The sequence below is a fragment of the Gallus gallus genome, chromosome 9, assembly GCF_016699485.2.
Source record: "Gallus gallus isolate bGalGal1 chromosome 9, bGalGal1.mat.broiler.GRCg7b, whole genome shotgun sequence".
Taxonomy (NCBI): domain Eukaryota; kingdom Metazoa; phylum Chordata; class Aves; order Galliformes; family Phasianidae; genus Gallus; species Gallus gallus.
Genome location: NC_052540.1, coordinates 17,583,100 through 17,592,863, shown reverse-complemented (window position 1 = coordinate 17,592,863; position 9,764 = coordinate 17,583,100). Strand labels below are relative to the sequence as shown.

The 9,764-nt window shown below is 50.1% G+C and overlaps 1 long non-coding RNA gene across 2 annotated transcripts in view; it reads right to left on the bottom strand.

The window, feature by feature from the left end:
- Positions 1-7,543: 7,543 nt before the first annotated feature.
- Positions 7,544-9,764, bottom strand: part of LOC121113440 — a 242,546-nt gene continuing 240,325 nt past the window's right edge. For both annotated transcript variants that reach the window (XR_005862178.2, XR_005862177.2), the window contains exon 7: positions 7,544-7,730. This is a non-coding gene — a long non-coding RNA (uncharacterized LOC121113440). The remainder of the gene's footprint in view (positions 7,731-9,764) is intronic.

Sequence of the window (9,764 nt, the reverse complement as noted above, 5' to 3'; positions counted from 1 at the left end):
TTTTATACAGCGTGGAGGTATTTAACCCTTTCTCTAAATAAGTTATTAAGAAAAAGTGTGTTTGATAGAGCTGAGAGAGCAGCAAACCAAATCAGGCTTAATTGTGCTAATTACCCAAAGCACAGCAACTGACTTAAGGTCTCTAAAAGAGCAGGCTGCATCCTGCCCCCGAGCAACACCTGTGTGCATGCAGCAGCTCTCGTTTCTAAAGGGCACCGGAGTCTGAATCTCAGTCTGGTTCTCAGCACTGCTTGGGATCTCGAGTAGCTGATGACTGGTGGCAGCCACACATCCCCACATCCCACCCAACCCAGAGCTGTCCTTCAAGTGCCCTGGCTCGGGTCAGCTCAGACCCAAGTGCTGCCTTCCCAGCCCCTCGTCTGTGCTTTCATCCTTTGGCTGAAATCTGTAAGGAATCCCCAGCATTCACCAATACAGATCATTTATTTATGGGTTTATTGTGATGACCTGGTGAGGCTGGAGGTTGCTGTGAGGGTATCGGTATAATGCGGGGCACAGCCAGCCAGACCCCAGCGCTGGGTCTTAAATACCCAAGGGCATTCCTGCAGGCATTATTGCTGCATTATTTCTTTTTTGTTAATGCTGAACTGTATGTTTTAGAATACACAGATGTCTTTGTTCAGAATAAACCAAAAATAGCAGATTTTCCTCTGCTTAGCTGGGTGTTAAATTATTTACATTTCAAAACCCATAAGTAGAAACAATGACTGCATTTCCAGAGCCTGCTCCTGCTGTCAAATATCCTTTTCTCTTTTGCAACCTAATTTAGACTTCCTTTTTAGAGTCGCAGCTTAACTCCATTTCCAATTACATTAAAGGAACCAAGAGTGGAGGTTGTTATCTTGCCATTTCCATGAATAGTGACGAGAGATGTTCCCCATGAAGGTGAGGGCAGCCATTGCTGTGCCCACGCAGGGGGTGGGCAATGGGGAGGCAAGGGCATTCATTCCCTGTGGTCCCATTGGGCTCCCTTGCGTGGAGCATCCAGGGAGAAGTGCTGAGGCTGGGTGGGATGCTGATCATGGGGCCCGGCGTGGGTCAACAGAGCTGCTTTAATAGTGGTATGATCTGGAACCGAACAAGAAATGCTCTCAGATACCCCATAATTTCAGCAGGCCGCCTCTCTGGCAGGCTGGCTGAGCCTCCACATCTACGCTGCAGGGGTTGATGAACCACCGCCTCCCCGGCACCTCCCAGCTCTCCGCTTTCCTTTGCCAGGTGTTGGCACCGCGATTCCCAAAATCCTTGTGTGGGTGCCAGCCACCTTTGCCCCTCTTTCTCCCGGTTCCACTCCTGTGTGTTTCTGCTGACACAGATACTGCCTCAGCCCGCGGCCGTGTGAGCTGAGCCCCAGCCAAGGAGCAGCCATCTGAGCTCTGCGTCTGCCTCAGCTCACCCAAACTCCCTGCATTCGTTACTCTCATGGCAGAGCAGCATCCCAGTGGTGCGTGCTTTTGTTGGAGGATTATAAAAGGGATATTCTGTATCTAGCTGGAGTCTTTGCTTCGCCAGCCCCTGTGATTTTATTACCCATCTTCTGATATTTGGAATTTTTCATAAAGCTCTGCTCTTGGATGCGAGTAATAAGTGAGGCTCTCAGCTTTCACTGAGCAATGAAAGGAAGCTTCTAGCCCTCGTGTTTTAGAAAAGCTGGAAAATGTGCCTGAAGGCGCCGACTCCAAAAGGCAAATTAAAAGAACCAATATGTTTTCTTCCTTTTTAAAACAATTGTGAGTCAGGGCTGGGAATGGGGCACCGTTGGTGATTTATAGGTTGTGTGCTGGCAGCTCTCCTGTCTCGGTGACGGCACTGTGCAGAGGGAGTTGGGCGTTGTGAAGCTGCCCCGTGGTGCTCACCTGGTGCCACGCGGTGCTCTGGGACAAAGCACACAGAGCATCTCTGCAGGGCGGGTTCTGCAAAAGGTGTGGTTTGAAATGCACGCACCACCTTATAAACCGATGAGATATGGAATGGGGTGTTGGTGCCACAGCACGGCCATACCTTCAGGTAGAAGCAGCAGAACCACGGTGGGTGTTTGCCAGCAGAGCTGCAGGAGGCCCCTGGGAACAGAGCTTCCGTAGGGCTTGGTCCCAAACCACGGGGCTGCCAGCAAACCCCTACGTGTGGGCATCCTCCAACGGGAACATCCCACCACCCCTCCCCCGCCGCAGCAGGGGTCCTGCTGGCTCTGTGGGGTCGGGTTCTGCTGGGCAGGGAACTGTGAGCAGCTCCACCTTAAGCTGCAGCTCCGTGAGCGCTCTGCTGGCCTCCTGCCATCGAAACCGCTGCAGGCTGAGCTGTCATCAGAAGAAAGTGTGTGCTTTGCGCGGGGAGGGGGTGGCCAGGCAGCCGTTTCTTCATTGATCTTTCAATTTTAAAAGCTTATTTCTGGGGTGGCTTTATTTTTCCCCCCCTTCAACACAATGCATTTCAAATTGATTTTGCAGCCCCTCACGCCTCTTCTCACAAAGGTAACTGTGCTAAAGGCGGTGCTCCCTGGGGGGGTCCCCCTCACCAGCACCCCAAGCAGAGACCCCCAGGGCTGCCCGGAGTGATGGGGACTCTCTGGGTGCCCCCTGCCCTTGCCACAGCCCCCGGCTCCCCAGCCCTGCTCTCTGTTTTCCATCCCGCATTTCCTGCTAATCACACCATCAGTACTTGTGCTGATTAACTGCCTAGGCCTCCCTTTAATTAAAACGTACGCCCTTTTGGAAGAGCCAGAGGTTGCAGACAGATTTTATTCCTATCATTCCAGATTGGATTGGCATTAGCCATCAATACTGGGGGAAACAAAGCAGTTCACCCTTTCCCTGACTGTGTCAGATACATCACCGGCTGTTTGCTCAGACAGTGACGTATAAGCCTGAGGATCTCCAAATATTTAGCCACACTTTCACAGGGTCACTCTTTTCCATTAAAAGACTGTGCAAAAAACCACACCTGCAGAGAAGGCTAACACAGCACCAATGTCATTATGGAGGGAAAGCAGTGCAGGGGCAGCTCCTGATCTGAGAGCAAGGCAGGTCACAGGGAATAGGTCTGCTTTAGCCTGAGCAGGTCCCTTTGGAGCCCAGCACCAAGCAGCCCATGGGGCTCGCACACTCCTGGAAGGGCCCCAAAAGGTCCCATGTTGCAGAATGCTGGCAAGCAGGAATGTAGGGTGTGGAGGGACGTGATCACTTGCAATTAACCCTGAGCAACAGGCATGCAACAGAAAGCCTGCTGTGTTTGCTTTGCTGTGAAGCAAGCAAGAACTTTGCTCGTTCCTGGCTGTGCCCAGGAGGACATTGCAGCCCCACACGCAGCCCCACACACTGCCGGGGCACTGCGGACGGGGCTCACTTTTGTCAGTAACGCTTCAGTGCCTCATTACCAACTTCAAAAGCATTTGGCTGTAGCTTACTTTTGAGGTTTGGGCCAAGGCCAGGGACTCCAGCAGGAAAAGTCAAACCTAAACAGACGAGTTCAGGTTCAAACTTCCCCAGCCTGGCCACGGGGCGTTCCCCACTGGGTGCAGGGAGAGCCCTTCTGCAGGGCACGGCTGCACAAAGGGAGTGGAAGGCATTTTCCAGCGGCAGCTGATGGCCCTTATTTCATCTTGCAAAAAACAAACCAAAACAAGACAAAGCTAATAACTCGCTCCTCGGTGTGTCGCTGTGATGGCAACCTTTGCCTGTTGGGATTTATTTTCTTTCTTCACCCACAGCTCATGAGGGCCACGGGATCCTGTTGAGTTCAAGGCACTGCAGAGCTTTGTGCTTCAGATATTGTTTTCATTGGGAATGGCTTCCTGTCCACAGCAGTGCCCACTCTCCTATAATGGGAAGAGGGACCCGGTGCCCCCATCTCTCCCTGCATGGGGATGGGATGCTGCTGCCCGGCCCTTGGTCAGGTCCCCAAAGCAGTGTCCAACCTCACAGCTGGAGCTGTTGGCTGCCCCCCGCCACGTGCAGCTGCAGCTCCATGCACCCCGGGGAAGCTGTCACCTACAGGGAGACATCAGCTCTCCCTGTGCTGATAGCACCTTTTTTTCTGCTTGAATTGCTGCAACATCAGCCAAATGAGGAGGGACTGCAAACAGCCACAGAAAGCGGGGGATGTCCTGGGGCTCAGCATGCCGGGAATATCCAGCTGCTGTCTGGAACAATGCAACAAATGCCGTCAGTTCATTCCTGCAGCCTTTGACACATAAATTCGGTAACTAACCTGACCTGTGGCTGCTTCTCTGAGAGACCGGCTGAGACATGACAAATATGCCCCTCAGCATACCAGGGCTGATTACCAGCAGTGCTATGGGAATAGCTCAGAGCTGCGTGGTTACAGCAGGAAAAACCAGCGTGCTCCAGGCACAGCCTGCACCGCGAGCATGGCAACAAGGCATTATGTGTGTGGGTGTCCTTAGGGACAATCCTCACGTTCACAGGGAATCAGTGTTGGTTTGAGGAAGGTGGGCTCACATTTTAGGGTCTTTGCTGGCCACCAGCATGGCCATGGGCTGCTCCTCCAGCATGCCGGGCGGCTTCCAGGAGGAATCGTTTCCCAGCAGAATCACTCGCACTCGTTTTGGGCTTTGCTGCACAGCTCTTATTCTGCTTCCATCTGCCAGGGCCATTTCAGACCTTGAGTTTTAACATGTGAGTTCACAACACGTGGCTCTGGGAGGGTGACCGGCCTGCAAATCAGCCCCCTCCAATCCCCAGTCAGGCGCTTTACATTAAGCAATTAAACTGAGCAATAAATATCACTTTGTTGTGAACGAGCCTCCATTTCCTTTTCTATTTTAATAACAATAATGGTCAAACTTCTGTTTAAGAAGCACTTTCTGGTTCTATTTGGAGATGTGCCAACCTATTCAGGAGGCATAAGGTTTGTATGGGGAGGCAATAGTTTTTATTAAGGCAAATTATACAATTAGGAAAGGGAAAAAAAAAAAAAACAAAACACAAAACAACCAACACAAAACCAACAGCGGAGCTTTCAGACACGCGATCCCTTCTCTGTGTGCAGGGAAATGCAGCGCTGCTGCTGGGCAGTGCACACACTGCAGGCATTGCTGCAGCCACCAGAGCCCACCCAGGGCTGGGGGTCAGGATGTGGTCTCCATGGCTCCCGGGAGGACCCTGCCCTACTGCAGCCCCATGAACAAAACTCCGTTCAGTACCTGCCAGCCCCCAGCAGCCTGGGTCTCCTAGGTGTACACATGAGCTCACTGTTCAGAAAATTACATTTTTTAAGCATATGATCCAGGCACGTGGGATTCCCACAGCTTCTTCTGGCACAGCCTTTGCTTCATCTTTTGGACTGGAAACCTCTTGGGGCAGGGACTGTGGTTTTAATTATGCACAGCTCCCAGCTGAGCAGAGCCATCAGTCCCTGCTAAATGAATAAATAATCACTGCAGCAAAGCACAGCCCCTTCCTGGCTCAAACCCATTACCGAAGTGTTTGTAGGTCACTGCATATTTGTAAGCAGAACTTAAATAAGATATGTGGATTGGGAAACCCATAAGAAATGTCAGACTGAACTCCAAATTCTGCAACGTATTTTGATGATTAGAGGTGGAGAAAAGCAACATTCAGCAGATAAAACTGATGCCAGGTCAGGACTGAGGGCTTCCACTGCTCACACCCAGCACGAGGCAATGACTTTTGGCCATGGCACTGGTTGCTCATTCAAGTTGGGTTCTGAATTTCATCCATCCTAGTGAGATGTGGAAATGGACAGGGGCCGGGTAACTTATTTTAATGATTTCCCAACCATCACGGGAGGAGCTTCTCTAGACCATGCACTGCCCTGACACCAACCCGACCGGCTGCCCAGGAGGCGCACACCCACTGCGCTCCCCCATTGCCACCAATGCTACAGGCAGTGCAGCAGCAAAGGACGGTTCAAGGAAGAAAAGAAGAACAAAAACCACAGACACTGCAGATACACAGCAGGCAGACATCAGGGGAGGCTCAGGAACTGACAGCAACTTTGGACCCACACAGACAGGAATCTTTTTGGGTAAAAAGACACAGATTATTGCAGGAAGTCTGAGAACAATGCCTGACTATTTAAGGACAGCAGTGTTTCCTTTCTGAACATCAGCATCATTAATTTGCTTTGGAGTCCAGCCAGATTCCATCTGATGCCTGCTCTCCTGTTAAGGTGGAAAAGTATGCATAAAATCTTGCTCAGTGTTACCCAAACATAATGGCCTATATCTCTATTCACATGCGTTAAAGCTTTGTAATCTGTCCGTGATTGCCACAAGATGTTCGAGAAGAATAAATAAGCTCAAAAAGCTACACAATTCCTGGGTGGAAAAAGGGTCACTGAGGAGTATTAAAATCAAATGCTGCTGATTACTGCAGCTGGGAAGGTGCTGCCTGACCACTTTGGGTTTGTCCCAGTACTTTCATTTCATCCCGAAGCACATCGTGCCCATCTCCAGCCTTACCAGCCACACAGAGCTTCCACCTAACAACATTAGCATGGAGCAAAAAGCAGAGATGTGGGTGACGAGTCATGGGCCGGTCGTTAGAGGATAAATTACACAGGGTTGAGAAATTCACAGGAAAGGACGGGGTAAGAGCCATTTGCACAAGGAGTTAAAGATTATTTCCAAACATTAACCACAGTAACAGACATCACAATTGCTTTGCCAGTCACACGCAACGCCAAAAAGTCCAAGCCTTTCTCTGTACGTCAAACCTGCAGCAGAGCAGACTAAGTAACCCTCTCCATTAACTGATGGGATGGAGCTGCTTGGCATTTATTCTGCTGGAGGCAAGGTGCTTTTCTATGGCTTGTAATTATTTTTCTTCAAATCCTTGCCAGTACCCAAACACACATCTCCTGCCCGTGTGCTAAAGAGCTTAATTTCCCCTTCATTTTCCCCTACAACTGCTTCTGTTCCTTATGTCATCGCTGATGACATAGTTTGCTCTGGGCCCTTGGTAACCAAGTGCAAAACAGGTATTCAAAACACGGGCCATTTCCCTGGCTGAGCAAGGGTTTGTTGTAAGGCAGGTGAGGGCAGGAGGGGTGCTTCTTATTTCTGAGCGATGGAAGGGGCAGCTCATGATCACTGCCCCCAGACTCCCAGCATTAGGTGGCTTAGGCTGCCTTTCCAGCTGCCTTCATTGGGAACAGAAATGCCACAGAGCTCTGATCTTGATTTACGAGTGCTTGGGATCCCTGATTAAGCAGTTAGGAGTGCTGAAGCAATGCTAGCATCTCTTTGCAGCAAGCTTTCTTAGTCACCCATCAGGGACTGTGAGCTGTTAGTGAGTCTTCTGTCACTTCTATTGTTTTGTGGTCAGAGCCCTGAAGTTCAGATAGAGTTAGCAACCTTGTTGAACTTCTTTCCCTATTTACCCCCATTTCTGGGCTTTTGAGACAGGTTCTCATTCTGAAAACAACTCTCAATTTGATGCACGTTAACCTCACTGAGGGCATGACTGTGTTTGAAAATGACCTTTTTCCTCATTGCTCATGCAATGCTTTGACTGTTACAGAAAAACTAAATGCTTAAAAGTTACCTGGTTGAGTAAAGATCACTCTGGGTGTCTGAAGAGCATCGTTCCCAGCCTGCCTGCCTCCAGCAAACCCCACACAGCCTTAAGGAATGGGGTGACCACAACAACGTGTCATCATGCTCATTCCAGGCCCTCAGATCTGTGTGATGCGATTGTCGTCCCGAAGATGCGTGGTGCTCAATGGCTCTGTAACACACAATGACCAACGTATGTTCAGGTTGGATATTAGGAAAGATCCCTTCTCAGAAAGAGTGGTCAGGCAGTGGCACAGCTGCCCAGGGAGTGCTGGGGTCACCATCCCTGGAGGTGTTCCAGAGCCGTGGGGATGCGGCACTGAGGGATGTGCTGAGGGTGGTTGGGGTTGGACTTGGTGACCTTAGTGGTCTTTTCCAACTATAATGATTCGATGACTGTATGGACAGAATTAGTTCCTTTAGCTGGCAACGTGGAAAATACAAGAAAGGAGAAGAAAAAATAAATACATTTGATCCTATCACATGGTTCTCCTTTGCCTTCTGCTTGGGTTTCCAAAGCAGTGGGAGCACGGCAGGGCTGTGAAGCTGCATTATGCAACAGCGATCCCTTTGTTCCCTCCCACTTCGAGATTTAGCAGCAGGGAAGCAAAAAACTCCCATCTAGAAATGCAGAGGGGGGAGCAAATGTTAAGAGGATGCTGAATCCCTCTGAGCTATTAATGGAGAATTGCATAACAGCTGCCGCGGGGTTGCTAGGTTTTACCACGTCCCTGCGCAGTGTTGGATATTAACAGGGCTTGTGCTTTCGGTGGTAGCTGTGAGCGGGGTGCGGGTTTCCATGGAGCTGGGAGCGTTGGCTCTGCTCATTCACAGCAAGATCTTGCAGTGCTTTGCTAAATCCATCTCCCAGCGAGGCGGGTACCACGGAGCCTGGGGGATGCGCGGGGGTGTGCCTGCCTCGCCTTGAAAAAGCCATTAAAAAAACCTTTAAAAAGAGAGATTCAGGAATGATGCCCGCTTTGTCTCGCCTGGCAGCACCGTGCTTTAACCCTCCTGTCTCCAGCACTGCAACGTCTCCCAGCTGTGGGTCTGCCCCGACTGCTCCCAGTAACACAACGCCCACCTCCAGCTTCACGTCTGAAGCATCTTCACGCGGGACGTGTTTCAGCACGTTGGCTTTGTGGGATCAGCCCGCACTGGGGCTGGGTGCTGACGTGCTGTGCGTGCCCTTGGTAGGGGAGAAGGGCAGCAAGATGCCAGAGATCCCACATCTCCAATGTGCACGTGAGCTCAAACAGCTTTCTGTTGTGCCTCTAATTAGGCTAAGTGGAGTGCTGGATTCAAGTGCTACTTAGAAATGACCACTCTAAAATACATTAGGATATTTAGGGCTCTGCGCTGTTTGCATATTCAGGCTCGGGCTCCTGCTGTTGTGTTTGTGTGAGTAATGAGATAACTCCATCCATCTAATCCCTTTTAACCTGTGGCATTAATTATATTATTTGATATTTCATTGTCTACTAGTTTATTCATCCCATTTTATTATTTATTATTATTACTACGCTTTGTTTTATTGTGACAGCTACACCGTGTCTAAGGAAATGGGTTCCTAGCTATGGGAATACGCCCACAACCTCACTGGGTGAACTTCGCCCTGCTTCTGGCAGGCAGCTTCCTTGCAATTGCTGTTGGGTAAAGTGAAACTTCTGGATTTTGTGGAGCCAAGATCAAAGTACAGGTGGGACTGGGCTCAGGCTGTAAGGCTGGTACCGACCCTGCTCTGGGTCCGGCATGGGCTGGGCCTCCATTCAGCTTCACTCCCAAAGTCAAACTGATGAACTTCCAGCTCTCAGATGGATGAATATGGGCAGAGCCATAATTTCTGCCCGAGTGCTTTATTATTTGGAAATCATAAATAAGGCAGTGTGGAAAGGATAAGCCCCTTTAATCTACAAGCGGTGTGCTAAATGATGGCGGTAAATCTCTGCTGGCCCCACAGCAGGTTGATTGGCACACCCAAATAGCAGCGATTTTATCCCACAAAGCGAGGTGTAGGTATGGAGATCAGGTTTTAGAGAGCAAAATCGTACCCAGAAGGCTGTTTCCATTTTTCCATCCCTTTCTTGTAATCTCCAGATACTGTTCCTTTAGTGTTTGAGTGACGCTAAGTGAATTAAGAGAGAAATAGCATTATTTTTAAAGACATGGGTTCTTGACGAGGACGAGATGGGACCAGCGAGCAAGG